This window comes from Stegodyphus dumicola, chromosome 5 (genome assembly GCF_044657685.1).
Source record: "Stegodyphus dumicola isolate Sdum_Otavi_A_Nest chromosome 5, ASM4465768v1".
NCBI classification, from domain to species: Eukaryota; Metazoa; Arthropoda; class Arachnida; order Araneae; family Eresidae; genus Stegodyphus; species Stegodyphus dumicola.
In genome coordinates this window covers 186,966,211-186,988,497 of record NC_140772.1, presented here as the reverse complement: position 1 = coordinate 186,988,497, position 22,287 = coordinate 186,966,211, and the positions used below count along the sequence as shown (strand labels likewise).

Genomic DNA, 22,287 nt, shown 5'->3' with positions numbered 1-22,287 from the left:
CAGTAAGCAGCGCAGTAGAAAATAGACTTGTAATTTAAATAATTTGTTACGTTAGCAGTTAGATATACTGAAATCTATAGGCCGTGTCGCCCTCTTAACGACTTGCTAATTCTGCTATTATTATGCAGTGTGGTAACTATGAGACTTTATTTCTTTCAAACGGTACGTGAAGAAAATGGGTCAAAATTACTTAACGTGCTACATACTATTTTGAAAAGGCTATTTTTCATTTTGCCAAGCAGACAGTTTTTAACGTTGCGTTTCATGCCCATTCAGTCGAAAACAGTTGTTCCTCATGCGTCATGAAGCAAACTGCTGCGTGACAATGCGTGGTCAGTACATATGCAGCAACATCTGGCCCGAAAATAAATGTATATACTAAATATATATAAATATATATACATTTCTCTTCTGCTCCAGATTTATCCCATTGTGACAATTTTCTTTTCACAAAACTAAAGTACTTCTAAAAGAAATTTTATTTTTTATGCCGTTGAAGAGATCTAAAGAACTTGACATCTGCTCTTAATGCTACGTATTATAAGCAAGTTTTTCTTTTCTTATCTGATGATACCTCTGTTTGCGTCAGCGTAGTAGAATCGTATTTTAGTTTTTCACCTGATATGTATAGAGAGAGTTGAGTTTGATTACTTATAGCACAATTCCACTTATGCTCCTACGCTCGATACTGGGTGTATGCATAAATTTTATTTAATATTACATATCGTGAAATCCTCACCTGCTATAAGTAGACAAAACACTTTTTTCTTCCTTAAAAGAAAAAAGTGTAAGGGTGTTCTTTTAAGTTAGAAAAAAGTGCAAAAAAACAAACGAATTCTTTTTAAATTCATTACTATGCCTCTGAATCTTAATGCCAAATTCTTAATATGAAAAGAAATGTGTAACTGCGTTTGAATACATGTCCGTAAAAATCATGTCATTAGAAATTTAATATCAAATCCAAGTTTATAAAGCGTTGCATAGAGGTAATTTGGTAAGTAAGGTTCTTGATATGTAAGGTTGTTGAAGGATTTCTGGTAAGGTTGTTGATGTATTTGTCATACAGGGCCTAGAAATATGTCCATTACAACTGACAACTCTACACATGCAAAATCTTGAAAAGAAGATATTCCTTTACTGCGCAAATCCGTCGCTAGATAGAATACGAACTATTAGGAAAGCTGAACTAACTGCGCAAGAAATATATGAAAACAATTCATTAATGAACTTCGAATGAATTTTGCAATTACAGTAAAACAGCTACTATACGAACCAAAATTTCGTGGGTAATTAATTAATTAATTAGTGTAACTCAAACAATGTGCAAACCTCCTGTATGATATATCATTTTTGTGATAGGAATGGTTTCTTGTTTTGATCTTTACTAAATTCACCAATAAATATAATAAAATCAATGTAACTTCCAATATACTCTGCAGTGCCGAATATACAGATGCTGTTGGCACATTTTATTGACGATTTTACTTAGAGTTTAATAAAGGGTTACTTTTAACCCTTCTCCTGTGCGGTTCCTACACATACAGCAGCTGTCACTTTAGAAGATAGACAAGTGGTTATTACAAGTCATAAATAGTCTAAAGTTGTTTAAGTGCCGCTAAGCCTTTTTTTATGGCGGCCATTAATTGTTTACATTTGAAACAGCAGACTAGTGGATTTGTTGCCAATCTTGAGAAACTTAGCTTCGCAACAAAAAAGATAACGCGTTAATTTATTATTGCCAATTAAATCATGCTTAAGCCTTTCTGGAATTTTTTCGAGGAAATAAGTGTTTAAGATTTACTTCGTAATTTTTATTATAGATATTTTGAGTTTTTATGTATTTTTGCCTTCTCGCGAAGTAAGAACTGAATTAATTGAATGAGAAATACTCAATCGTCTGTGAAAAACTGTTTCTCTTTTGTTTTGTTTGCTTAATTTCATTTATACATCGTTCTAGCTTTATTATAGTATTTGAATAGAACATGTGGCAACGATTAGATAATTCTATTCTTTCAATGAAATAAATTTTGTGCATTATGAGTTATAATATGAACGAAATACAATACTCTTAAGTGAATCTAGCGCCAGAGTGTCGCTATGGTAAACAAATACTAGAGTGAATTATAAAGAATGCATTTACTCTATTTGGTTTATGCGCTGTCTGCGAAGTAGATTTAATTCAATCCAATAAGTTTAAATGAAATGCAAGAAAAAATGCATATAATTTAATATTCCGTACAAGGAAGTCATGTGGTGTACACATCAGATTTTTTATATAACGGCAAATTAAAATTAAAACGATTGGATGTTAAGATCAACTCCAAATATTGTCAGGAATATGTTTTATACCCAATTCTTAAGTATTAAATACATTTACTTTATTCCATTAAGTGCGATTAATCAGTAGAACTGTATCAAGACAAAGCAAGCAACCACATGTCAAAATGTACTGTTAATTTCCTGGAAAAAATGCAGCAAGAAGCATTTATCAGGGCCGTACTTTTCATTCATATTCCTACTAAATATCCTAATGCATCTATCCTCCACCGATTTTGGACTTTTAAAAAACGGATTGTCCAAAAATTGGAACTTACAACTCTCCTTGGACTTTTTAAAGCTATTCAAGAGAAATGGGATAAAATACATCTTCCGATAGTACAAAAGGCTTTATTATCTTGGAAATTATCATGTAGAAAGATAATGATGAATAAGGGGTATCCAACAGAATATTTAAAACACAAAAATTTCAGGTAAAATATTTCTGTAAGAACAATGAAAATCGTCTAAACAATTTTCGAACAGGCTATGTGTTATCATGCAGTCGATTCAGGATATCTTGTATATCAACAAAATTAGACATTTTTGGAGTCATAAAACTGAGACAATTTTAATTTTTTTTAATTTGATAAATCATGCTACAATAAATGTACATCTTTCAAATATAATACTAAAACTAATCTTCTGCAGTTGACTGAAGTTTCAGTCTTTCCTACTTATATTTTTAAAAGTAGCAGCTTGTATTATGGCAAAGTTTCTACATTAAATCTCCTTTTCCGAAAATGCATTTATATGCAGTTAATCCAGAATTCTTTCGGGATTAGAAACCCACATCCATTATATAATTTTTGCTTCCTCTTCGGAGTTCTCCCAGAATACCTCATACATTCTTAAATTATCATCTATTACAAGTTCACTGCCGGCACATGTCAATTATAGCGCCGATTCATCACACTAAGAGACATAAATCTAACATCCTCAAGATATATGTTGAAACGTATTTCTTTTTTAGTGAGAATAATCTATCTTATGTGAAAAAAATAACAGTAATTCTAAGACAACGTAGCTTGCTTTAAACATGATACTCAGCTGTCTGCAAAGATGAAGAATTTCTCAAGGTCTTTTAGAAATAACTGTAGTATCAGTAGCTTCTAAAAAGAAAACATAATTAATCCAAAAACATAAATCCGTTATTTTTACTATATCCCAGCAGGGAACATAGTTAGTTCTAAATAAAACTCAAGACATACCACATTCATTTTACTGCCATTTTTGACCCACATATAGAAAGGGTTCATTTCACACAGGCAAGGAAAAAGAACTTGAATATTAAATGAATGTAATTTGCAGGAAATTGTGTTGCAGCGCTATGCAAGTACTCTTCGTTTGCGATTGAAAGATGAAGGGTGAACGCTCCGTAAATTATCCACTGAAGGACAGCATGTGAAAAATGAGCGAGTGCTCTGTAAACTAGCAAATAATGATACAAAACGTACCACAGGTACCAAGAATATTTTACCTTGTTTTGAACATTATTCTGGAGAACTATTTCGAAGAGAATGCTTGTAATTTTGTCTGAAAGTAAGTTGCGCTTTCTTTTCAGTTTAGTTCCATTTTACTTTAGATAAGTATAGATACATAATTAGTAACTCGAAAGTATTAGGATTACTTCCCAGTTGAATTTTAATTTTGTTTAACGATAAGAATTTAGATTTATTAGATGGGAAACGTAATTATTATTTTTGTTTAAAATTAGTGAAAATTTCTGTATCAAAAAAGCATAAATAAAGGCTTTTCTTTTATGATAAAATTGTAATAATATTATTAAAAAGTAAGTATATTTTCAGTAATTCAGTTAATATTACACTAATAAACAGTCTTCCCGTATTTATTGATAACAGTTCAAGAAATCTGCGATTTGCTAGGCCACAATTCTGACTGATTGGTAGTGTGAACGAGTTACATAATATGGCTTATAATGGGATACGTAGAATTAATAGGAACACGTTTCTAATATCATTATAATAACGAATAATCTTAATAATATAGGTTACAGTAAAGTCATAATTATCTATATTTTCTGGTGTACCACGAAAACTAGACAACGTCATTATTAGATAATATTATTATTCTTCACGTTACTATTTCATCATCATCGTCGTTGTTATCATCATCATTTTTCAAGATATATTTCCTATACTTCTGCCAAGTGAATTTAGTTCTCCGAACAACGTTTCTAAGCATTATTAACCGATTTGATCAAGATATTACAACTATACAGTAAAACAACTGGTTGAAATATTTAGAATATGTTTCATTATCTTTTTTCTTTTAATACCCATCGCACTATATTTTTTTTCATATCCTTGACACTATTTACATCATCATACTTTACACTATTTACATCGCAAAGAACTCAAAGAAGTAATTTTTTTTCCAAAGAAATAATTTTACTTTACTGAACATATAAAATTCTATAACGACATATGGCGGACGAATATGTCTATTTTGTGCAGATTCTTTTGTAATACAACGTTCCTTTTTCTTCAGCGAGTCTCCTTCGAGAGACAATCTTTAGTCATTCAGTATTACCCGACTTCTCGGCGTCCAATGCCCATTAGTGCCCTTTTACGTCAAAATGGAAGATAGATGTAATTATAAGCAGAAAAATTATTTGAAAGGTTCATTAAAAAAGCTAAAGAAAAGAAGGCTATGGAATCTCTTTCAATAACTACTCTCTATAGTTTCTGTACTAGAAGTCTGTGTATTCATTATTGCTCACCTGTGTATAGAGAGTTCAGTTTCAAAGTGAGCCACATATTTAACGGTCAGTTTGAACACGTAGCAAGTACCAGACCACACATATTTAAGGGTATGTAATTTCGTGCATATTGTGTTTGTTAGTGGTCTTCCGATTATTACGTTATTCTTTTATGTGTTGCAGGTATGCAACTGGTTTGCTGCGAAAAAATAAGAATAAATTTTCCGGATCTAGAAATGGTTTAAAGCAGGGTTTTCCAAACTTTCTTTTTTGTATATTCTTCACTCATGACCAAAAAAAAATTTTATGGCTTATTGGGAAATTAAAAAAAAATTAATATGCATATATTTTGCCTCTATTGTAAAAATAACAAAAATGAAAACAAGAATGTGAAACAATAAAAAACATTAATGGGGACAGTGATATTCCTTCTCATTAAAGAACTTTCAGATCTGCAGGAAAAGATCGGAACTTTATTTTTAAATCTCTTTCAACATCTAATCAATTTCTGTATGTATTTTTAAGAGAAAAATATGTCAAGAAAGCTGTTTCACATTTGTAAATTGTAGCAAAAAAAACATTAGAAATTTAATTCACTTTTGTACCGAAAATGGATACTCTTGACGACAGGATAGCCAAACATTTATCAATGGTTTTTTTTTATTAAAGCTGTCTTTAAGCGATGTATCACAAGACAATTCAAATATGGATTCAATATCTAAATCCAGTACTTTTATCTCTGATTTTATATTAATTGTAAAAGTATTTTTATCAATGCTTTGTTGCTCTGAATTGGGAGAAACTATTCTTTCAGATTTATCTACAAACCTATCAGATGTCACTTGATAACAAATCACATTTCATCATGCATGGTACTTCCATTATATTCTTTTTGCACTTCGGTTTGCTTTAAAAGCATTATACTTTCCTGCTTCTACATTAAGGATTCACAAACTGAGTTTTACAATTGCAGATAATATCTGTTTGGTTTGGTTCGGATTTTTTAATTACAGCAAAGCACACTTGGGCTACTGGCCTAAGGGAAGTGATGAATTTGTTGAGGGCTGTCTAAGGAAAACTTGCTCTAATACACGTTACGCGTAGGGAAAAGCACGAAAACGTCCATCCAGCCAGCCCGTCCGTCTGGAATCGAATCTGGGTCGGAACTATCAATGTTAGCGACTCTACCCCTATTGGTGGGCCCATATTCTATTTTTTATTGCACTTTAGATATATTATGAGTAGTTACATTTTACATAGCTTAGTTACATTAATACGTTAGGTGCATACCGTTACATTGTTGCCCTCTGAAAAAAGATTTAATTTATTTTAAAAAACCAAAATATTATGAAGGTAATGTAAATTAACTAATGAACATCCCTAAAACTATCTTTAAATTCAAATATTCCGTCTTTTAGCCGTTGGCATATGTTGATTTAAAAACATTAAAGCTTCTCTCATAAGTCTCTTCAAAATATAAACCATCAAAGTATAAATGGATAACCATCTTGCTTCGCAATATAAAAGATGCCCATCTCTTTACGTAATGAACTAAAGACCTGGGAATTCAAAGGACGATTTTTTGTAAACTTTACAAATTTTATACACTCTTGCATAGCAGTTCGCAAAAGCAATTGCACTTTTTAATGGCCAAGGCTTTTTTCTGCCTATGCGGCAGTGCAGCCAAATGCATTCTGGTACCACAGCCTTTATTTCTGGAAAAATCCCCGTTAAGACGTCTTCCTATTATGTGAGCATCATCGCTACTCAATCCCACGTACTTTTTCAACTGAATGTCATTTCGCCTGTTCGAAGTATCAGTCAGATTAAAAATGCCTTTTTCTGTTATTCTGCTATTTAATGGCTTTCGAAGCACAGATTGTTCATTAGACGTGTTCTGGAAAGTGCATCTCACAAAACACATTGAATTGACATTTTCCGCTATCTGTGTACGTTTATCGATTTGATGGGGAAACAATGTGTACTGTTTTAAACGAACTACAACAGCTTCTTTTATATCATCCGCTATTTTGACTATTATATGCTTCGTTGTGTTATTGGAGAAAGAAAACATACTTATCTGGTTTTATTGTTTTTATAATCTTTTATTTAGTTCATTTATGCGGTTTCACTGTGACGGGAATTTCGTGATCGATTTATAACCAGCTTCCTGATAAGCTATCGAGTTCAAGTTTTGCATACACAGTATTTCTCAAATGACAATATAATGTGGTGAAGCAAATATTTTCAAATTCGGTACAGAATTTTTACTTGTAGGAAGTAATGGAAGTATTATAATCACGAAAAATTCCGGGTATCATATTTCAAAGAAAAATCCATTTTGACCGTAATCGAATGCAATTTAACGATGTTTTTGCGTGACATCTGTATGTAGGGACAGAATCAAGAACACTCCCCCCCAAAAAAAAAATTATAAAACTGATTTAAAATGAATTCTGTAGACACTTTTTCGTGGCGTCTGTGCGTTCGTACGTACGTATGTATTTCGCATAACACAGAAACGAGAAGCCTCAGAACGTTGAAATTTTGTATATAGAATTGCTATAATATGTAGATGTGCGACTCCCTTTTTGGTTGCAATCGGCCACATCAAAAGTATTTATAATAGTTGATAACCAAGTACCACCAAAATTTATTAATGTATATATTAAAAAGGCAGGCATTAACTTTATAATTTTTTAGCTCTTTATGGTATGATAACATTACCTTAAACCTTAGCTGGAGGGTAATGAAGGATATAGAAGAGTAAAGGAATTATCTTGTAAATTTTTATTGTAAATAAATTTGTAAATATTTATATTTAATCAATACTAGGTTCTTTCCTTTTACTAATAAAGGACCAACTCTTTTCAAAAGTCTCAGTTATAGCCCGAATTAAGTGAAGATTTTAATCTTCTTCTAATTTTCCATACTTTAGCCAGTATTTAGTAAAGTTTTGATATACCAGTTGGAATCAAGTTTATTAAAACTTTCAATATTTTCTTTCTTTAAATTTAGTATTTAATAAACATTTTTTAAGGAACTTTTAAAAATTTCTGGGAAATTTCTGGGAATTTTCTTTTTTAACTTACTTTTCCTTTCTTTAAATTAAAAAAAAAATTTTAAGGATTTCTTTTCAAAATTTAAATTTTACTTGAAAAAATTTGGAAAAAATTTGAAAAAATTTTTTAAGACATTTTAAGACTTTTTTTAAATTTAAATTTAAATTTTAAATTTTACTTTAAAACATTTTTAAAATTTAAAACATTTAAGTTTTACTTAATTACTTTATAATTATTACTTTTTAATTTGCAATTTTCACAAAAAAATAAGTTTTTCACTTAACGTTATTATTTGCATTATTTACACAATTTTGCAACAGAACACACATTTAACATTAAAAACAAGTTTACATTTATAAATTCACAATAACCACTTGATTGGCTCAGCTACTAAACTCCCTACCATAAATAGTTGGTCAGTTAAAATTAAAACTTGAATTACATACTTTTAGGATATTCTTTGATTTTTTCTAGATTTATATTGTTTAAATATTTTAATATCAAAGATAGCAGCTTGGCACTCAACTTTACTTACATTAGCACCATCTATATAATTTGCAGAACACACTTACATCACTTAGGAAATACTTTTGCGGTCCCCAACGCTTATATGGTAGGTAAGTTAGAATTAAAACTTACTATTTACTTGCTTTTAAGTATTTTTTATGTAGCATTTAAGTATTTTCTAGATATGTAATTATATTTTTAAGTATATATTTGTTTTATATAAATTATGAATTAGTTCTTTTTATTTTCTTATTGGTTTATATTAATTTGTCTAGTTCCTTTTTAGTTTCTTTTTCATTAATATGCATATTCGTGTCGGGGAGGTTTCTGTAGACAAGGGTTTCTAAAATGCATTGGTTTCTAAATTAATTTTTCTGAAAATTTAATTTTTAAAAAAGTTTAATTTAATACTAAACTTTACATTGCGTGCTTCTCAAAATACTTCATTATTGGTATTTTCCTTTAGACCTTTAATTTTTAATTGCTAATTACTCAAGGTACCACTTAGTTGGTATTTCTTTTTGGACATTCTTCACTACTTTTGGTCTTGACTTTTACCCTTGCTTGCATGAATCACGAAACACGAATTGAATGATTGAAGAGTTAGGTTTGGAGGCAACTTCCCCTTGATAATTCTGTCTCCTGCCTGCTCAACAGTCATTCACTTATGCATTTTTAAAAAAATTTTTAGATTAATTTTAATTTGCTAAATTGATGAATTTATTTTCATGCTTTGGATTTGTACTTGATTTACTTATGCTGTCTGAATTTAAATGATATTGTAGATTAGTTCGAAAATTAAATCTTATATGTTTGCACATTATTTTAACTTTAAATTTGCTTTTTCACGTATATACATGTTCGTTAAAATTTAAATATAAATATATATATATATATATATATATATACGTACCCACTCTGTTACTGGGCTCAGTAAGCTCGTTTTTTATTCTTATATGTTGATAAATGCTTAAAGTGCTAACTTTTTGCTTTAAAAGACATTGGATTATGTTATTCTCATCTTCTAGTTAAGGCTTTTATTTTAGTTAACCTGCATGCAATAGTTGTAGAATTGTCAACCATTTAAAATTTGTTTAATTGCGGCTAAGCCTGATTTTTTGTTTACCATAGCAGCGACATTTGTTTACATTTTAAACTTAGCAAAATAGTGAATTCAATTTCTGCACCTTCAGTTTAATTTTTGTTCCTTCTTGCCTGATGGCCGAATTGCTTGTTTTTGCGTAGAAACTCTAGGTTTGATTGTAAAAGTTTTTTTTATTATTATTATTCTTTTACTGTATTTGGTGTTTTATTTTTTTCTTTATTTTTCAATTTTGAATGAAGATACTTTGAGGTTTTATGTCTTTTCCCTTTGTCGCGAACTGAGAACAGAATTGATTGAATGAGAAATATATCTGTAATGAAATTCGAGGAAATAAGTTTTAATGAAATGCAGCAAAAAATGCGTATAATTTAATATTCCGTACGGGAAAGTCAGGTGGTGTGCACATGAGATTTTTAGGCCAAAGGGCATTAGCCAGAAGGGCTTTTAATTTCGTTTATCATTTTCGTTGAAAACTTTAAATCATGGTTCACTTTTCAAATTATTGCCACCAAATATTATAGCCCTATGTTATAGTTCAACAAATGTAGTAACGAAGAATCTGCATAAACGTACGTATGTTTCTCGCATTGTTATAAGACAACGGAACCTAGAGGGATAAAATTTTGAATAACGGTACTTTTCCACTCGAATATGGAATACCAAATTTGGGATTTGGTTTATTATCTATTTCGTTATAAAAAATATTAAAAATTACCAATTAAAAGCTAATAACTAGCTTTTGATTAACAAACTCAACGAATTGAAAGCGAGCAAAGGCAACACTGTAAGAAAAAAAAAAACATTTTTATCTCCAGCGCGCGAGACTGTATATCGGAATCATTTTAAAATTATTTTGCTATACTGCTGATGAGCTGAATTTTATGGTTTAAGTGCGAAGAACATGATATTTAATAAATAAAAGTAACACACGAAACGTTAGAAAATCGGCCTTTTGGGCGTAATGATGTAAAATCTGAAAGCTTTCAGATTTTTTTTATGATTATTATTATTTTCTTTAACATTTAAACGATTTTTCCCACATACGTTCGTTTTACGCTTAAACTAAGCAAATCAGCATTTTACTGATTGTGTCATCGAATACATCGTAAAAACATAATTTAAAAGAAACTTGTATTAAAATTTGTAACTTATACTCTAACGTTTTGGCAAGTTTTTGAAAATCGCTCAATTTTTAGAACATTTAATGTTTATGATTTTAAAATTTCAACATCTAAAAATATGACGGATATAAAGTTTTGAAATTTTCACAGTTTGTAAAATAAATGTTTCGTCCTCTTTCAAAACAAGAATGATAAAAAATAAGAATTGTACGATTTTCTATATTTTTAAAACGTATGTTGCAGTTATAAGCAAACGAAAAAAAGGACTTTTTTGATTTTGCCTTCTCATGTACTTAAAGACGAATTGGCAATACTCGTTTTTGCTTTCTTGTACGAAGTAAAAGAAGAAAGAATTGCGAAAAATTTTGAGTATCATATTTTAATGAAAATATGCATTCTGACTGCTCTCGGAGCATGGACAGAATAATTGCAAAATTGATTAATTGATTCAAATGGGATTTTTTCGCGATGTCCGTACGTGCGTACGCATGCATCGGACATAATTCAAAAATGATTATCCAAATTCTTTGAAATTTTGCATATGGAACTGCTTTTGCACCTCCCTTTTTTCTAGCAATCGACGTCGCTGAACGTATATACGTTCCTCGTACCCGGTTCGGTGAGCTCTGTTTTTATTCTTATACATTGGTAAATTGTGCATTTATTGCTTTAAAAGTGATTTAATTATGCTTCAGTTATGGTTTTTATGCGTTTAGTTAATCTGCATGCTATTGTACGGGTATAATTATCAACAATTCAAAAGTTTAAATGGCGGTAGGCCTGATTTGACCGCTATTTGTTTACATCTGAATCTCTTAATTGAAGAATGAATTAAGTCAGTGGCGCACCAACGTATGTGTCGTTTTGCACAATGCCACCTATGACATTGCATATATTTCCCGTTCCTGCGTCGATATAACCTGATGACACTACAGTGGTATCCTAAGTAAATGGAGGTGGATGATAATTCGTCACCATCAGGATTTGGCAATTGGTCCCCTAATCCCCAGTCACTCTTTAAAAAAGCGATTATACAAGGTATTTTCGCTCTCCTTTCTGCATTCTTTCGTGGTGTAACTGAAGACATGTTTGACACATATTCTGAAGGTCTGGTGTTCGCGTCCCGAAGAGGGCATTCACGTTTTTCATGTTCCTGCATTGATATATTCTAATTACTCTATAAAATTTTTAAAGCTCTGAAGGATGCTATTTAGATTTTTATTAAAATTTATCAAACACTGATAGATATGATTGTATCTCAGAGACTCGAAACTCGAAGTTTGATTGCATGTACGATATTCAAAAATGATTTCATTTAAAGAAGAAGTTTGATAGTATCCATCGAGAAGAAAACTATTTACAGTAGAACCTAGCGTTACTTTCTACTCTAAGTGTCTCTAAAGCGTTAAGTCACATGTGTATGTTTTACTTTCGACAATAAATAAAGAGAATTTACGAAATTATGCCTAATCCTATTCCCATCAGATAAAGACTCATAGTAAATACTCAGAGTGGCGTTTAGATGAGTCGCTGACAGTTCACCCCGGCGAAGGAAAGACTGGCGAAGCCTCCCAAAGACTCGTGATGTGATTATCTTCTCCGTTGCAGTTACGATTTTCTTGACATGATTTTGCACGAAATTCATCAGTGTTTCATAAGCTAATGATTCAAGCGCTTCCAGATGAAAGGTCCAGTAGATTTATGTCCGGTGAGAGTGGAGGCCAAGCTGAGAGTCTATTACGTCCAGTCCACGACCTTTAGTAAGTGGCATTTAGGAAGTATCGGACCGAGATGATAAAAAAGAACTGTGCTCCATTACGCATAAGCTACATGCCCCTCTCTGTGGTGAGTGTAACAGCCTTCAACAAACAAACAAATACTTGCTCCAGGGAGACACAGCTGCGCCGGTCGGATATTCTGTCAGCAGGTCAAGGCCAATCGGAGATATTTTGCTCAGACGTCCATGGTAAATTTTCGCTGGTGTTTAGAAAAGGTACTGACATGGGGATTGCTTTTAGCCTAGACATTGTTCACTGTGAGATTTTAAAATGCTCTTCCCACTCTAGCAAGCTCGTTACTCACATGCGTTTAAAGACTGACAGTCTGCACGTGGAACGGATACATGCGAATCTCATGCACAACATTCCACGCCATATTGTGGCAAATACCAAAAGGGATGTCACTATTCTCGTACTTATAGAAGGAGCTGCTGCAAATATTAGGTTGTCCGGAAAATAATGCAGGTTTTTAACCTATATCTTTATAGTCTCATAACTCAACTCAAAAACAATTTTGTTAATCAAAATAAGCACCAGCCGAATCAATGCATTTTTGCCAACGAGATGTAAGTTTACTTATGCCGGTAAAATAAAGAGTTTTGGACGCATTAAAGTTGTCAAAGGCGTTTTTGACCTCGTCTTGGTTTCTGAAGCATTTCTTCTGCGGAATGTTATCCAGATGTTTGAAAAAGTGGTAATCAGTCAGTGAAAGGTTAGGCAAATATGGAGGAAAAGGGAGAGTCTCGTATCCCAATTCGTCCAATTTTTCTGTAGGGTCAGTTGCCCGACGTGCGGCCGAGCATCATCATGGAGAAATAGCCGCTTTCTGTTGACCAATGCCAAGCACATGAGATCATTGATTTGCTGACATTACTTATCTACCGTAATCGTTTTGCCCAGATTTAGGAACCTGTGGTGGATGAGACCGGCCTCAGACCATCAAACAGACACCATAATTTTCTTTTGGTGCAAATTTAGCTTTGGAAAGTGTTGTGGTGTCTCACCGCGGTCCAACCACTGAGCTGAATGTCGCCAGTCGTTGGAGAGAATCCACGTTTTATCGCACGTAACAATTCGATCAAGAAAAAGCTCGTTTTGTTGCGGAGAAGAAAAAGAACGACTGCGGAGAAGTTAAAATTAAAACTTGAATTACATACTTTTAGGATATTCTTTGATTTTTTCTAGATTTATATTGTTTAAATATTTTAATATCAAAGATAGCAGCTTGGCACTCAACTTTACTTACATTAGCACCATCTATATAATTTGCAGAACACACTTACATCACTTAGGAAATACTTTTGCGGTCCCCAACGCTTATATGGTAGGTAAGTTAGAATTAAAACTTACTATTTACTTGCTTTTAAGTATTTTTTATGTAGCATTTAAGTATTTTCTAGATATGTAATTATATTTTTAAGTATATATTTGTTTTATATAAATTATGAATTAGTTCTTTTTATTTTCTTATTGGTTTATATTAATTTGTCTAGTTCCTTTTTAGTTTCTTTTTCATTAATATGCATATTCGTGTCGGGGAGGTTTCTGTAGACAAGGGTTTCTAAAATGCATTGGTTTCTAAATTAATTTTTCTGAAAATTTAATTTTTAAAAAAGTTTAATTTAATACTAAACTTTACATTGCGTGCTTCTCAAAATACTTCATTATTGGTATTTTCCTTTAGACCTTTAATTTTTAATTGCTAATTACTCAAGGTACCACTTAGTTGGTATTTCTTTTTGGACATTCTTCACTACTTTTGGTCTTGACTTTTACCCTTGCTTGCATGAATCACGAAACACGAATTGAATGATTGAAGAGTTAGGTTTGGAGGCAACTTCCCCTTGATAATTCTGTCTCCTGCCTGCTCAACAGTCATTCACTTATGCATTTTTAAAAAATTTTTTAGATTAATTTTAATTTGCTAAATTGATGAATTTATTTTCATGCTTTGGATTTGTACTTGATTTACTTATGCTGTCTGAATTTAAATGATATTGTAGATTAGTTCGAAAATTAAATCTTATATATTTGCACATTATTTTAATTTTAAATTTGCTTTTTCACGTATATACATGTTCGTTAAAATTTAAATATAAATATATATATATATATATATATATATACATACCCACTCTGTTACTGGGCTCAGTAAGCTCGTTTTTTATTCTTATATGTTGATAAATGCTTAAAGTGCTAACTTTTTGCTTTAAAAGACATTGGATTATGTTATTCTCATCTTCTAGTTAAGGCTTTTATTTTAGTTAACCTGCATGCAATAGTTGTAGAATTGTCAACCATTTAAAATTTGTTTAATTGCGGCTAAGCCTGATTTTTTGTTTACCATAGCAGCGACATTTGTTTACATTTTAAACTTAGCAAAATAGTGAATTCAATTTCTGCACCTTCAGTTTAATTTTTGTTCCTTCTTGCCTGATGGCCGAATTGCTTGTTTTTGCGTAGAAACTCTAGTTTTGATTGTAAAAGTTTTTTTTATTATTATTATTCTTTTACTGTATTTGGTGTTTTATTTTTTTCTTTATTTTTCAATTTTGAATGAAGATACTTTGAGGTTTTATGTCTTTTCCCTTTGTCGGGAACTGAGAACAGAATTGATTGAATGAGAAATATTTCTGTAATGAAATTCGAGGAAATAAGTTTTAATGAAATGCAGCAAAAAATGCGTATAATTTAATATTCCGTACGGGAAAGTCAGGTGGTGTGCACATGAGATTTTTAGGCCAAAGGGCATTAGCCAGAAGGGCTTTTAATTTCGTTTATCTTTTTCGTTGAAAACTTTAAATCATGGTTCACTTTTCAAATTATTGCCACCAAATATTATAGCCCTATGTTATAGTTAAACAAATGTAGTAACGAAGAATCTGCATAAATGTACGTATGTTTCTCGCATTGTTATAAGACAACGGAACCTAGAGGGATAAAATTTTGAATAACGGTACTTTTCCACTCGAATATGGAATACCAAATTTGGGATTTGGTTTATTATCTATTTCGTTATAAAAAATATTAAAAATTACCAATTAAAAGCTAATAACTAGCTTTTGATTAACAAACTCAACGAATTGAAAGCGAGCAAAGGCAACACTGTAAGAAAAAAAAAAACATTTTTATCTCCAGCGCGCGAGACGGTATATCGGAATCATTTTAAAATTATTTTGCTATACTGCTGATGAGCTGAATTTTATGGTTTAAGTGCGAAGAACATGATATTTAATAAATAAAAGTAACACACGAAACGTTAGAAAATCGGCCTTTTGGGCGTAATGATGTAAAATCTGAAAGCTTTCAGATTTTTTTTATGATTATTATTATTTTCTTTAACATTTAAACGATTTTTCCCACATACGTTCGTTTTACGCTTAAACTAAGCAAATCAGCATTTTACTGATTGTGTCATCGAATACATCGTAAAAACATAATTTAAAAGAAACTTGTATTAAAATTTGTAACTTATACTCTAACGTTTTGGCAAGTTTTTGAAAATCGCTCAATTTTTAGAACATTTAATGTTTATGATTTTAAAATTTCAACATCTAAAAATATGACGGATATAAAGTTTTGAAATTTTCACAGTTTGTAAAATAAATGTTTCGTCCTCTTTCAAAACAAGAATGATAAAAAATAAGAATTGTACGATTTTCTATATTTTTAAAACGTATGTTGCACTTATAAGCAAACGAAAAAAAGGACTTTTTTGATTTTGCCTTCTCATGTACTTAAAGACGAATTGGCAATACTCGTTTTTGCTTTCTTGTACGAAGTAAAAGAAGAAAGAATTGCGAAAAATTTCGAGTATCATATTTTAATGAAAATATGCATTCTGACTGCTCTCGGAGCATGGACAGAATAATTGCAAAATTGATTAATTGATTCAAATAGGATTTTTTCGCGATGTCCGTACGTGCGTACGCATGCATCGGACATAATTCAAAAATGATTATCCAAATTCTTTGAAATTTTGCATATGGAATTGCTTTTGCACCTCTTTTTTTTCTAGCAATCGACGTCGCTGAACGTGTATACGTTCCTCGTACCCGGTTCGGTGAGCTCTGTTTTTATTCTTATACATTGGTAAATTGTGCATTTATTGCTTTAAAAGTGATTTAATTATGCTTCAGTTATGGTTTTTATGCGTTTAGTTAATCTGCATGCTATTGTACGGGTATAATTATCAACAATTCAAAAGTTTAAATGGCGGTAGGCCTGATTTGACCGCTATTTGTTTACATCTGAATCTCTTAATTGAAGAATGAATTAAGTCAGTGGCGCACCAACGTATGTGTCGTTTTGCACAATGCCACCTATGACATTGCATATATTTCCCGTTCCTGCGTCGATATAACCTGATGACACTACAGTGGTATCCTAAGTAAATGGAGGTGGATGATAATTCGTCACCATCAGGATTTGGCAATTGGTCCCCTAATCCCCAGTCACTCTTTAAAAAAGCGATTATACAAGGTATTTTCGCTCTCCTTTCTGCATTCTTTCGTGGTGTAACTGAAGACATGTTTGACACATATTCTGAAGGTCTGGTGTTCGCGTCCCGAAGAGGGCATTCACGTTTTTCATGTTCCTGCATTGATATATTCTAATTACTCTATAAAATTTTTAAAGCTCTGAAGGATGCTATTTAGATTTTTATTAAAATTTATCAAACACTGATAGATATGATTGTATCTCAGAGACTCGAAACTCGAAGTTTGATTGCATGTACGATATTCAAAAATGATTTCATTTAAAGAAGAAGTTTGATAGTATCCATCGAGAAGAAAACTATTTACAGTAGAACCTAGCGTTACTTTCTACTCTAAGTGTCTCTAAAGCGTTAAGTCACATGTGTATGTTTTACTTTCGACAATAAATAAAGAGAATTTACGAAATTATGCCTAATCCTATTCCCATCAGATAAAGACTCATAGTAAATACTCAGAGTGGCGTTTAGATGAGTCGCTGACAGTTCACCCCGGCGAAGGAAAGACTGGCGAAGCCTCCCAAAGACTCGTGATGTGATTATCTTCTCCGTTGCAGTTACGATTTTCTTGACATGATTTTGCACGAAATTCATCAGTGTTTCATAAGCTAATGATTCAAGCGCTTCCAGATGAAAGGTCCAGTAGATTTATGTCCGGTGAGAGTGGAGGCCAAGCTGAGAGTCTATTACGTCCAGTCCACGACCTTTAGTAAGTGGCATTTAGGAAGTATCGGACCGAGATGATAAAAAAGAACTGTGCTCCATTACGCATAAGCTACATGCCCCTCTCTGTGGTGAGTGTAACAGCCTTCAACAAACAAACAAATACTTGCTCCAGGGAGACACAGCTGCGCCGGTCGGATATTCTGTCAGCAGGTCAAGGCCAATCGGAGATATTTTGCTCAGACGTCCATGGTAAATTTTCGCTGGTGTTTAGAAAAGGTACTGACATGGGGATTGCTTTTAGCCTAGACATTGTTCACTGTGAGATTTTAAAATGCTCTTCCCACTCTAGCAAGCTCGTTACTCACATGCGTTTAAAGACTGACAGTCTGCACGTGGAACGGATACATGCGAATCTCATGCACAACATTCCACGCCATATTGTGGCAAATACCAAAAGGGATGTCACTATTCTCGTACTTATAGAAGGAGCTGCTGCAAATATTAGGTTGTCCGGAAAATAATGCAGGTTTTTAACCTATATCTTTATAGTCTCATAACTCAACTCAAAAACAATTTTGTTAATCAAAATAAGCACCAGCCGAATCAATGCATTTTTGCCAACGAGATGTAAGTTTACTTATGCCGGTAAAATAAAGAGTTTTGGACGCATTAAAGTTGTCAAAGGCGTTTTTGACCTCGTCTTGGTTTCTGAAGCATTTCTTCTGCGGAATGTTATCCAGATGTTTGAAAAAGTGGTAATCAGTCAGTGAAAGGTTAGGCAAATATGGAGGAAAAGGGAGAGTCTCGTATCCCAATTCGTCCAATTTTTCTGTAGGGTCAGTTGCCCGACGTGCGGCCGAGCATCATCATGGAGAAATAGCCGCTTTCTGTTGACCAATGCCAAGCACATGAGATCATTGATTTGCTGACATTACTTATCTACCGTAATCGTTTTGCCCAGATTTAGGAACCTGTGGTGGATGAGACCGGCCTCAGACCATCAAACAGACACCATAATTTTCTTTTGGTGCAAATTTAGCTTTGGAAAGTGTTGTGGTGTCTCACCGCGGTCCAACCACTGAGCTGAATGTCGCCAGTCGTTGGAGAGAATCCACGTTTTATCGCACGTAACAATTCGATCAAGAAAAAGCTCGTTTTGTTGCGGAGAAGAAAAAGAACGACTGCGGAGAAGTTAAAATTAAAACTTGAATTACATACTTTTAGGATATTCTTTGATTTTTTCTAGATTTATATTGTTTAAATATTTTAATATCAAAGATAGCAGCTTGGCACTCAACTTTACTTACATTAGCACCATCTATATAATTTGCAGAACACACTTACATCACTTAGGAAATACTTTTGCGGTCCCCAACGCTTATATGGTAGGTAAGTTAGAATTAAAACTTACTATTTACTTGCTTTTAAGTATTTTTTATGTAGCATTTAAGTATTTTCTAGATATGTAATTATATTTTTAAGTATATATTTGTTTTATATAAATTATGAATTAGTTCTTTTTATTTTCTTATTGGTTTATATTAATTTGTCTAGTTCCTTTTTAGTTTCTTTTTCATTAATATGCATATTCGTGTCGGGGAGGTTTCTGTAGACAAGGGTTTCTAAAATGCATTGGTTTCTAAATTAATTTTTCTGAAAATTTAATTTTTAAAAAAGTTTAATTTAATACTAAACTTTACATTGCGTGCTTCTCAAAATACTTCATTATTGGTATTTTCCTTTAGACCTTTAATTTTTAATTGCTAATTACTCAAGGTACCACTTAGTTGGTATTTCTTTTTGGACATTCTTCACTACTTTTGGTCTTGACTTTTACCCTTGCTTGCATGAATCACGAAACACGAATTGAATGATTGAAGAGTTAGGTTTGGAGGCAACTTCCCCTTGATAATTCTGTCTCCTGCCTGCTCAACAGTCATTCACTTATGCATTTTTAAAAAATTTTTTAGATTAATTTTAATTTGCTAAATTGATGAATTTATTTTCATGCTTTGGATTTGTACTTGATTTACTTATGCTGTCTGAATTTAAATGATATTGTAGATTAGTTCGAAAATTAAATCTTATATATTTGCACATTATTTTAATTTTAAATTTGCTTTTTCACGTATATACATGTTCGTTAAAATTTAAATATAAATATATATATATATATATATATATATACATACCCACTCTGTTACTGGGCTCAGTAAGCTCGTTTTTTATTCTTATATGTTGATAAATGCTTAAAGTGCTAACTTTTTGCTTTAAAAGACATTGGATTATGTTATTCTCATCTTCTAGTTAAGGCTTTTATTTTAGTTAACCTGCATGCAATAGTTGTAGAATTGTCAACCATTTAAAATTTGTTTAATTGCGGCTAAGCCTGATTTTTTGTTTACCATAGCAGCGACATTTGTTTACATTTTAAACTTAGCAAAATAGTGAATTCAATTTCTGCACCTTCAGTTTAATTTTTGTTCCTTCTTGCCTGATGGCCGAATTGCTTGTTTTTGCGTAGAAACTCTAGTTTTGATTGTAAAAGTTTTTTTTATTATTATTATTCTTTTACTGTATTTGGTGTTTTATTTTTTTCTTTATTTTTCAATTTTGAATGAAGATACTTTGAGGTTTTATGTCTTTTCCCTTTGTCGGGAACTGAGAACAGAATTGATTGAATGAGAAATATTTCTGTAATGAAATTCGAGGAAATAAGTTTTAATGAAATGCAGCAAAAAATGCGTATAATTTAATATTCCGTACGGGAAAGTCAGGTGGTGTGCACATGAGATTTTTAGGCCAAAGGGCATTAGCCAGAAGGGCTTTTAATTTCGTTTATCTTTTTCGTTGAAAACTTTAAATCATGGTTCACTTTTCAAATTATTGCCACCAAATATTATAGCCCTATGTTATAGTTAAACAAATGTAGTAACGAAGAATCTGCATAAATGTACGTATGTTTCTCGCATTGTTATAAGACAACGGAACCTAGAGGGATAAAATTTTGAATAACGGTACTTTTCCACTCGAATATGGAATACCAAATTTGGGATTTGGTTTATTATCTATTTCGTTATAAAAAATATTAAAAATTACCAATTAAAAGCTAATAACTAGCTTTTGATTAACAAACTCAACGAATTGAAAGCGAGCAAAGGCAACACTGTAAGAAAAAAAAAAACATTTTTATCTCCAGCGCGCGAGACGGTATATCGGAATCATTTTAAAATTATTTTGCTATACTGCTGATGAGCTGAATTTTATGGTTTAAGTGCGAAGAACATGATATTTAATAAATAAAAGTAACACACGAAACGTTAGAAAATCGGCCTTTTGGGCGTAATGATGTAAAATCTGAAAGCTTTCAGATTTTTTTTATGATTATTATTATTTTCTTTAACATTTAAACGATTTTTCCCACATACGTTCGTTTTACGCTTAAACTAAGCAAATCAGCATTTTACTGATTGTGTCATCGAATACATCGTAAAAACATAATTTAAAAGAAACTTGTATTAAAATTTGTAACTTATACTCTAACGTTTTGGCAAGTTTTTGAAAATCGCTCAATTTTTAGAACATTTAATGTTTATGATTTTAAAATTTCAACATCTAAAAATATGACGGATATAAAGTTTTGAAATTTTCACAGTTTGTAAAATAAATGTTTCGTCCTCTTTCAAAACAAGAATGATAAAAAATAAGAATTGTACGATTTTCTATATTTTTAAAACGTATGTTGCACTTATAAGCAAACGAAAAAAAGGACTTTTTTGATTTTGCCTTCTCATGTACTTAAAGACGAATTGGCAATACTCGTTTTTGCTTTCTTGTACGAAGTAAAAGAAGAAAGAATTGCGAAAAATTTCGAGTATCATATTTTAATGAAAATATGCATTCTGACTGCTCTCGGAGCATGGACAGAATAATTGCAAAATTGATTAATTGATTCAAATAGGATTTTTTCGCGATGTCCGTACGTGCGTACGCATGCATCGGACATAATTCAAAAATGATTATCCAAATTCTTTGAAATTTTGCATATGGAATTGCTTTTGCACCTCTTTTTTTTCTAGCAATCGACGTCGCTGAACGTGTATACGTTCCTCGTACCCGGTTCGGTGAGCTCTGTTTTTATTCTTATACATTGGTAAATTGTGCATTTATTGCTTTAAAAGTGATTTAATTATGCTTCAGTTATGGTTTTTATGCGTTTAGTTAATCTGCATGCTATTGTACGGGTATAATTATCAACAATTCAAAAGTTTAAATGGCGGTAGGCCTGATTTGACCGCTATTTGTTTACATCTGAATCTCTTAATTGAAGAATGAATTAAGTCAGTGGCGCACCAACGTATGTGTCGTTTTGCACAATGCCACCTATGACATTGCATATATTTCCCGTTCCTGCGTCGATATAACCTGATGACACTACAGTGGTATCCTAAGTAAATGGAGGTGGATGATAATTCGTCACCATCAGGATTTGGCAATTGGTCCCCTAATCCCCAG

The 22,287-nt window shown here is 31.9% G+C and overlaps 1 protein-coding gene and 1 long non-coding RNA gene across 3 annotated transcripts in view; one reads left to right on the top strand and one right to left on the bottom strand.

The window, feature by feature from the left end:
- Positions 1 to 2,326: 2,326 nt before the first annotated feature.
- Positions 2,327 to 22,287, bottom strand: part of LOC146997366 (uncharacterized) — a 178,821-nt gene continuing 158,860 nt past the window's right edge. Inside the window, exon 3 of the long non-coding RNA XR_015041371.1 lies at positions 2,327 to 3,428. This is a non-coding gene — a long non-coding RNA (uncharacterized LOC146997366). The remainder of the gene's footprint in view (positions 3,429 to 22,287) is intronic.
- The window catches only part of LOC118186063 (fatty acid hydroxylase domain-containing protein 2-like), a 181,559-nt gene continuing 162,936 nt past the window's right edge, over positions 3,665 to 22,287 (top strand). Inside the window, exon 1 of one of the 2 annotated variants that reach the window (XM_085817470.1) lies at positions 3,665 to 3,858. The gene's annotated coding sequence lies outside the window, so the exon portion shown is untranslated. The remainder of the gene's footprint in view (positions 3,859 to 22,287) is intronic. The other variant, XM_085817468.1, reaches the window with a different exon arrangement.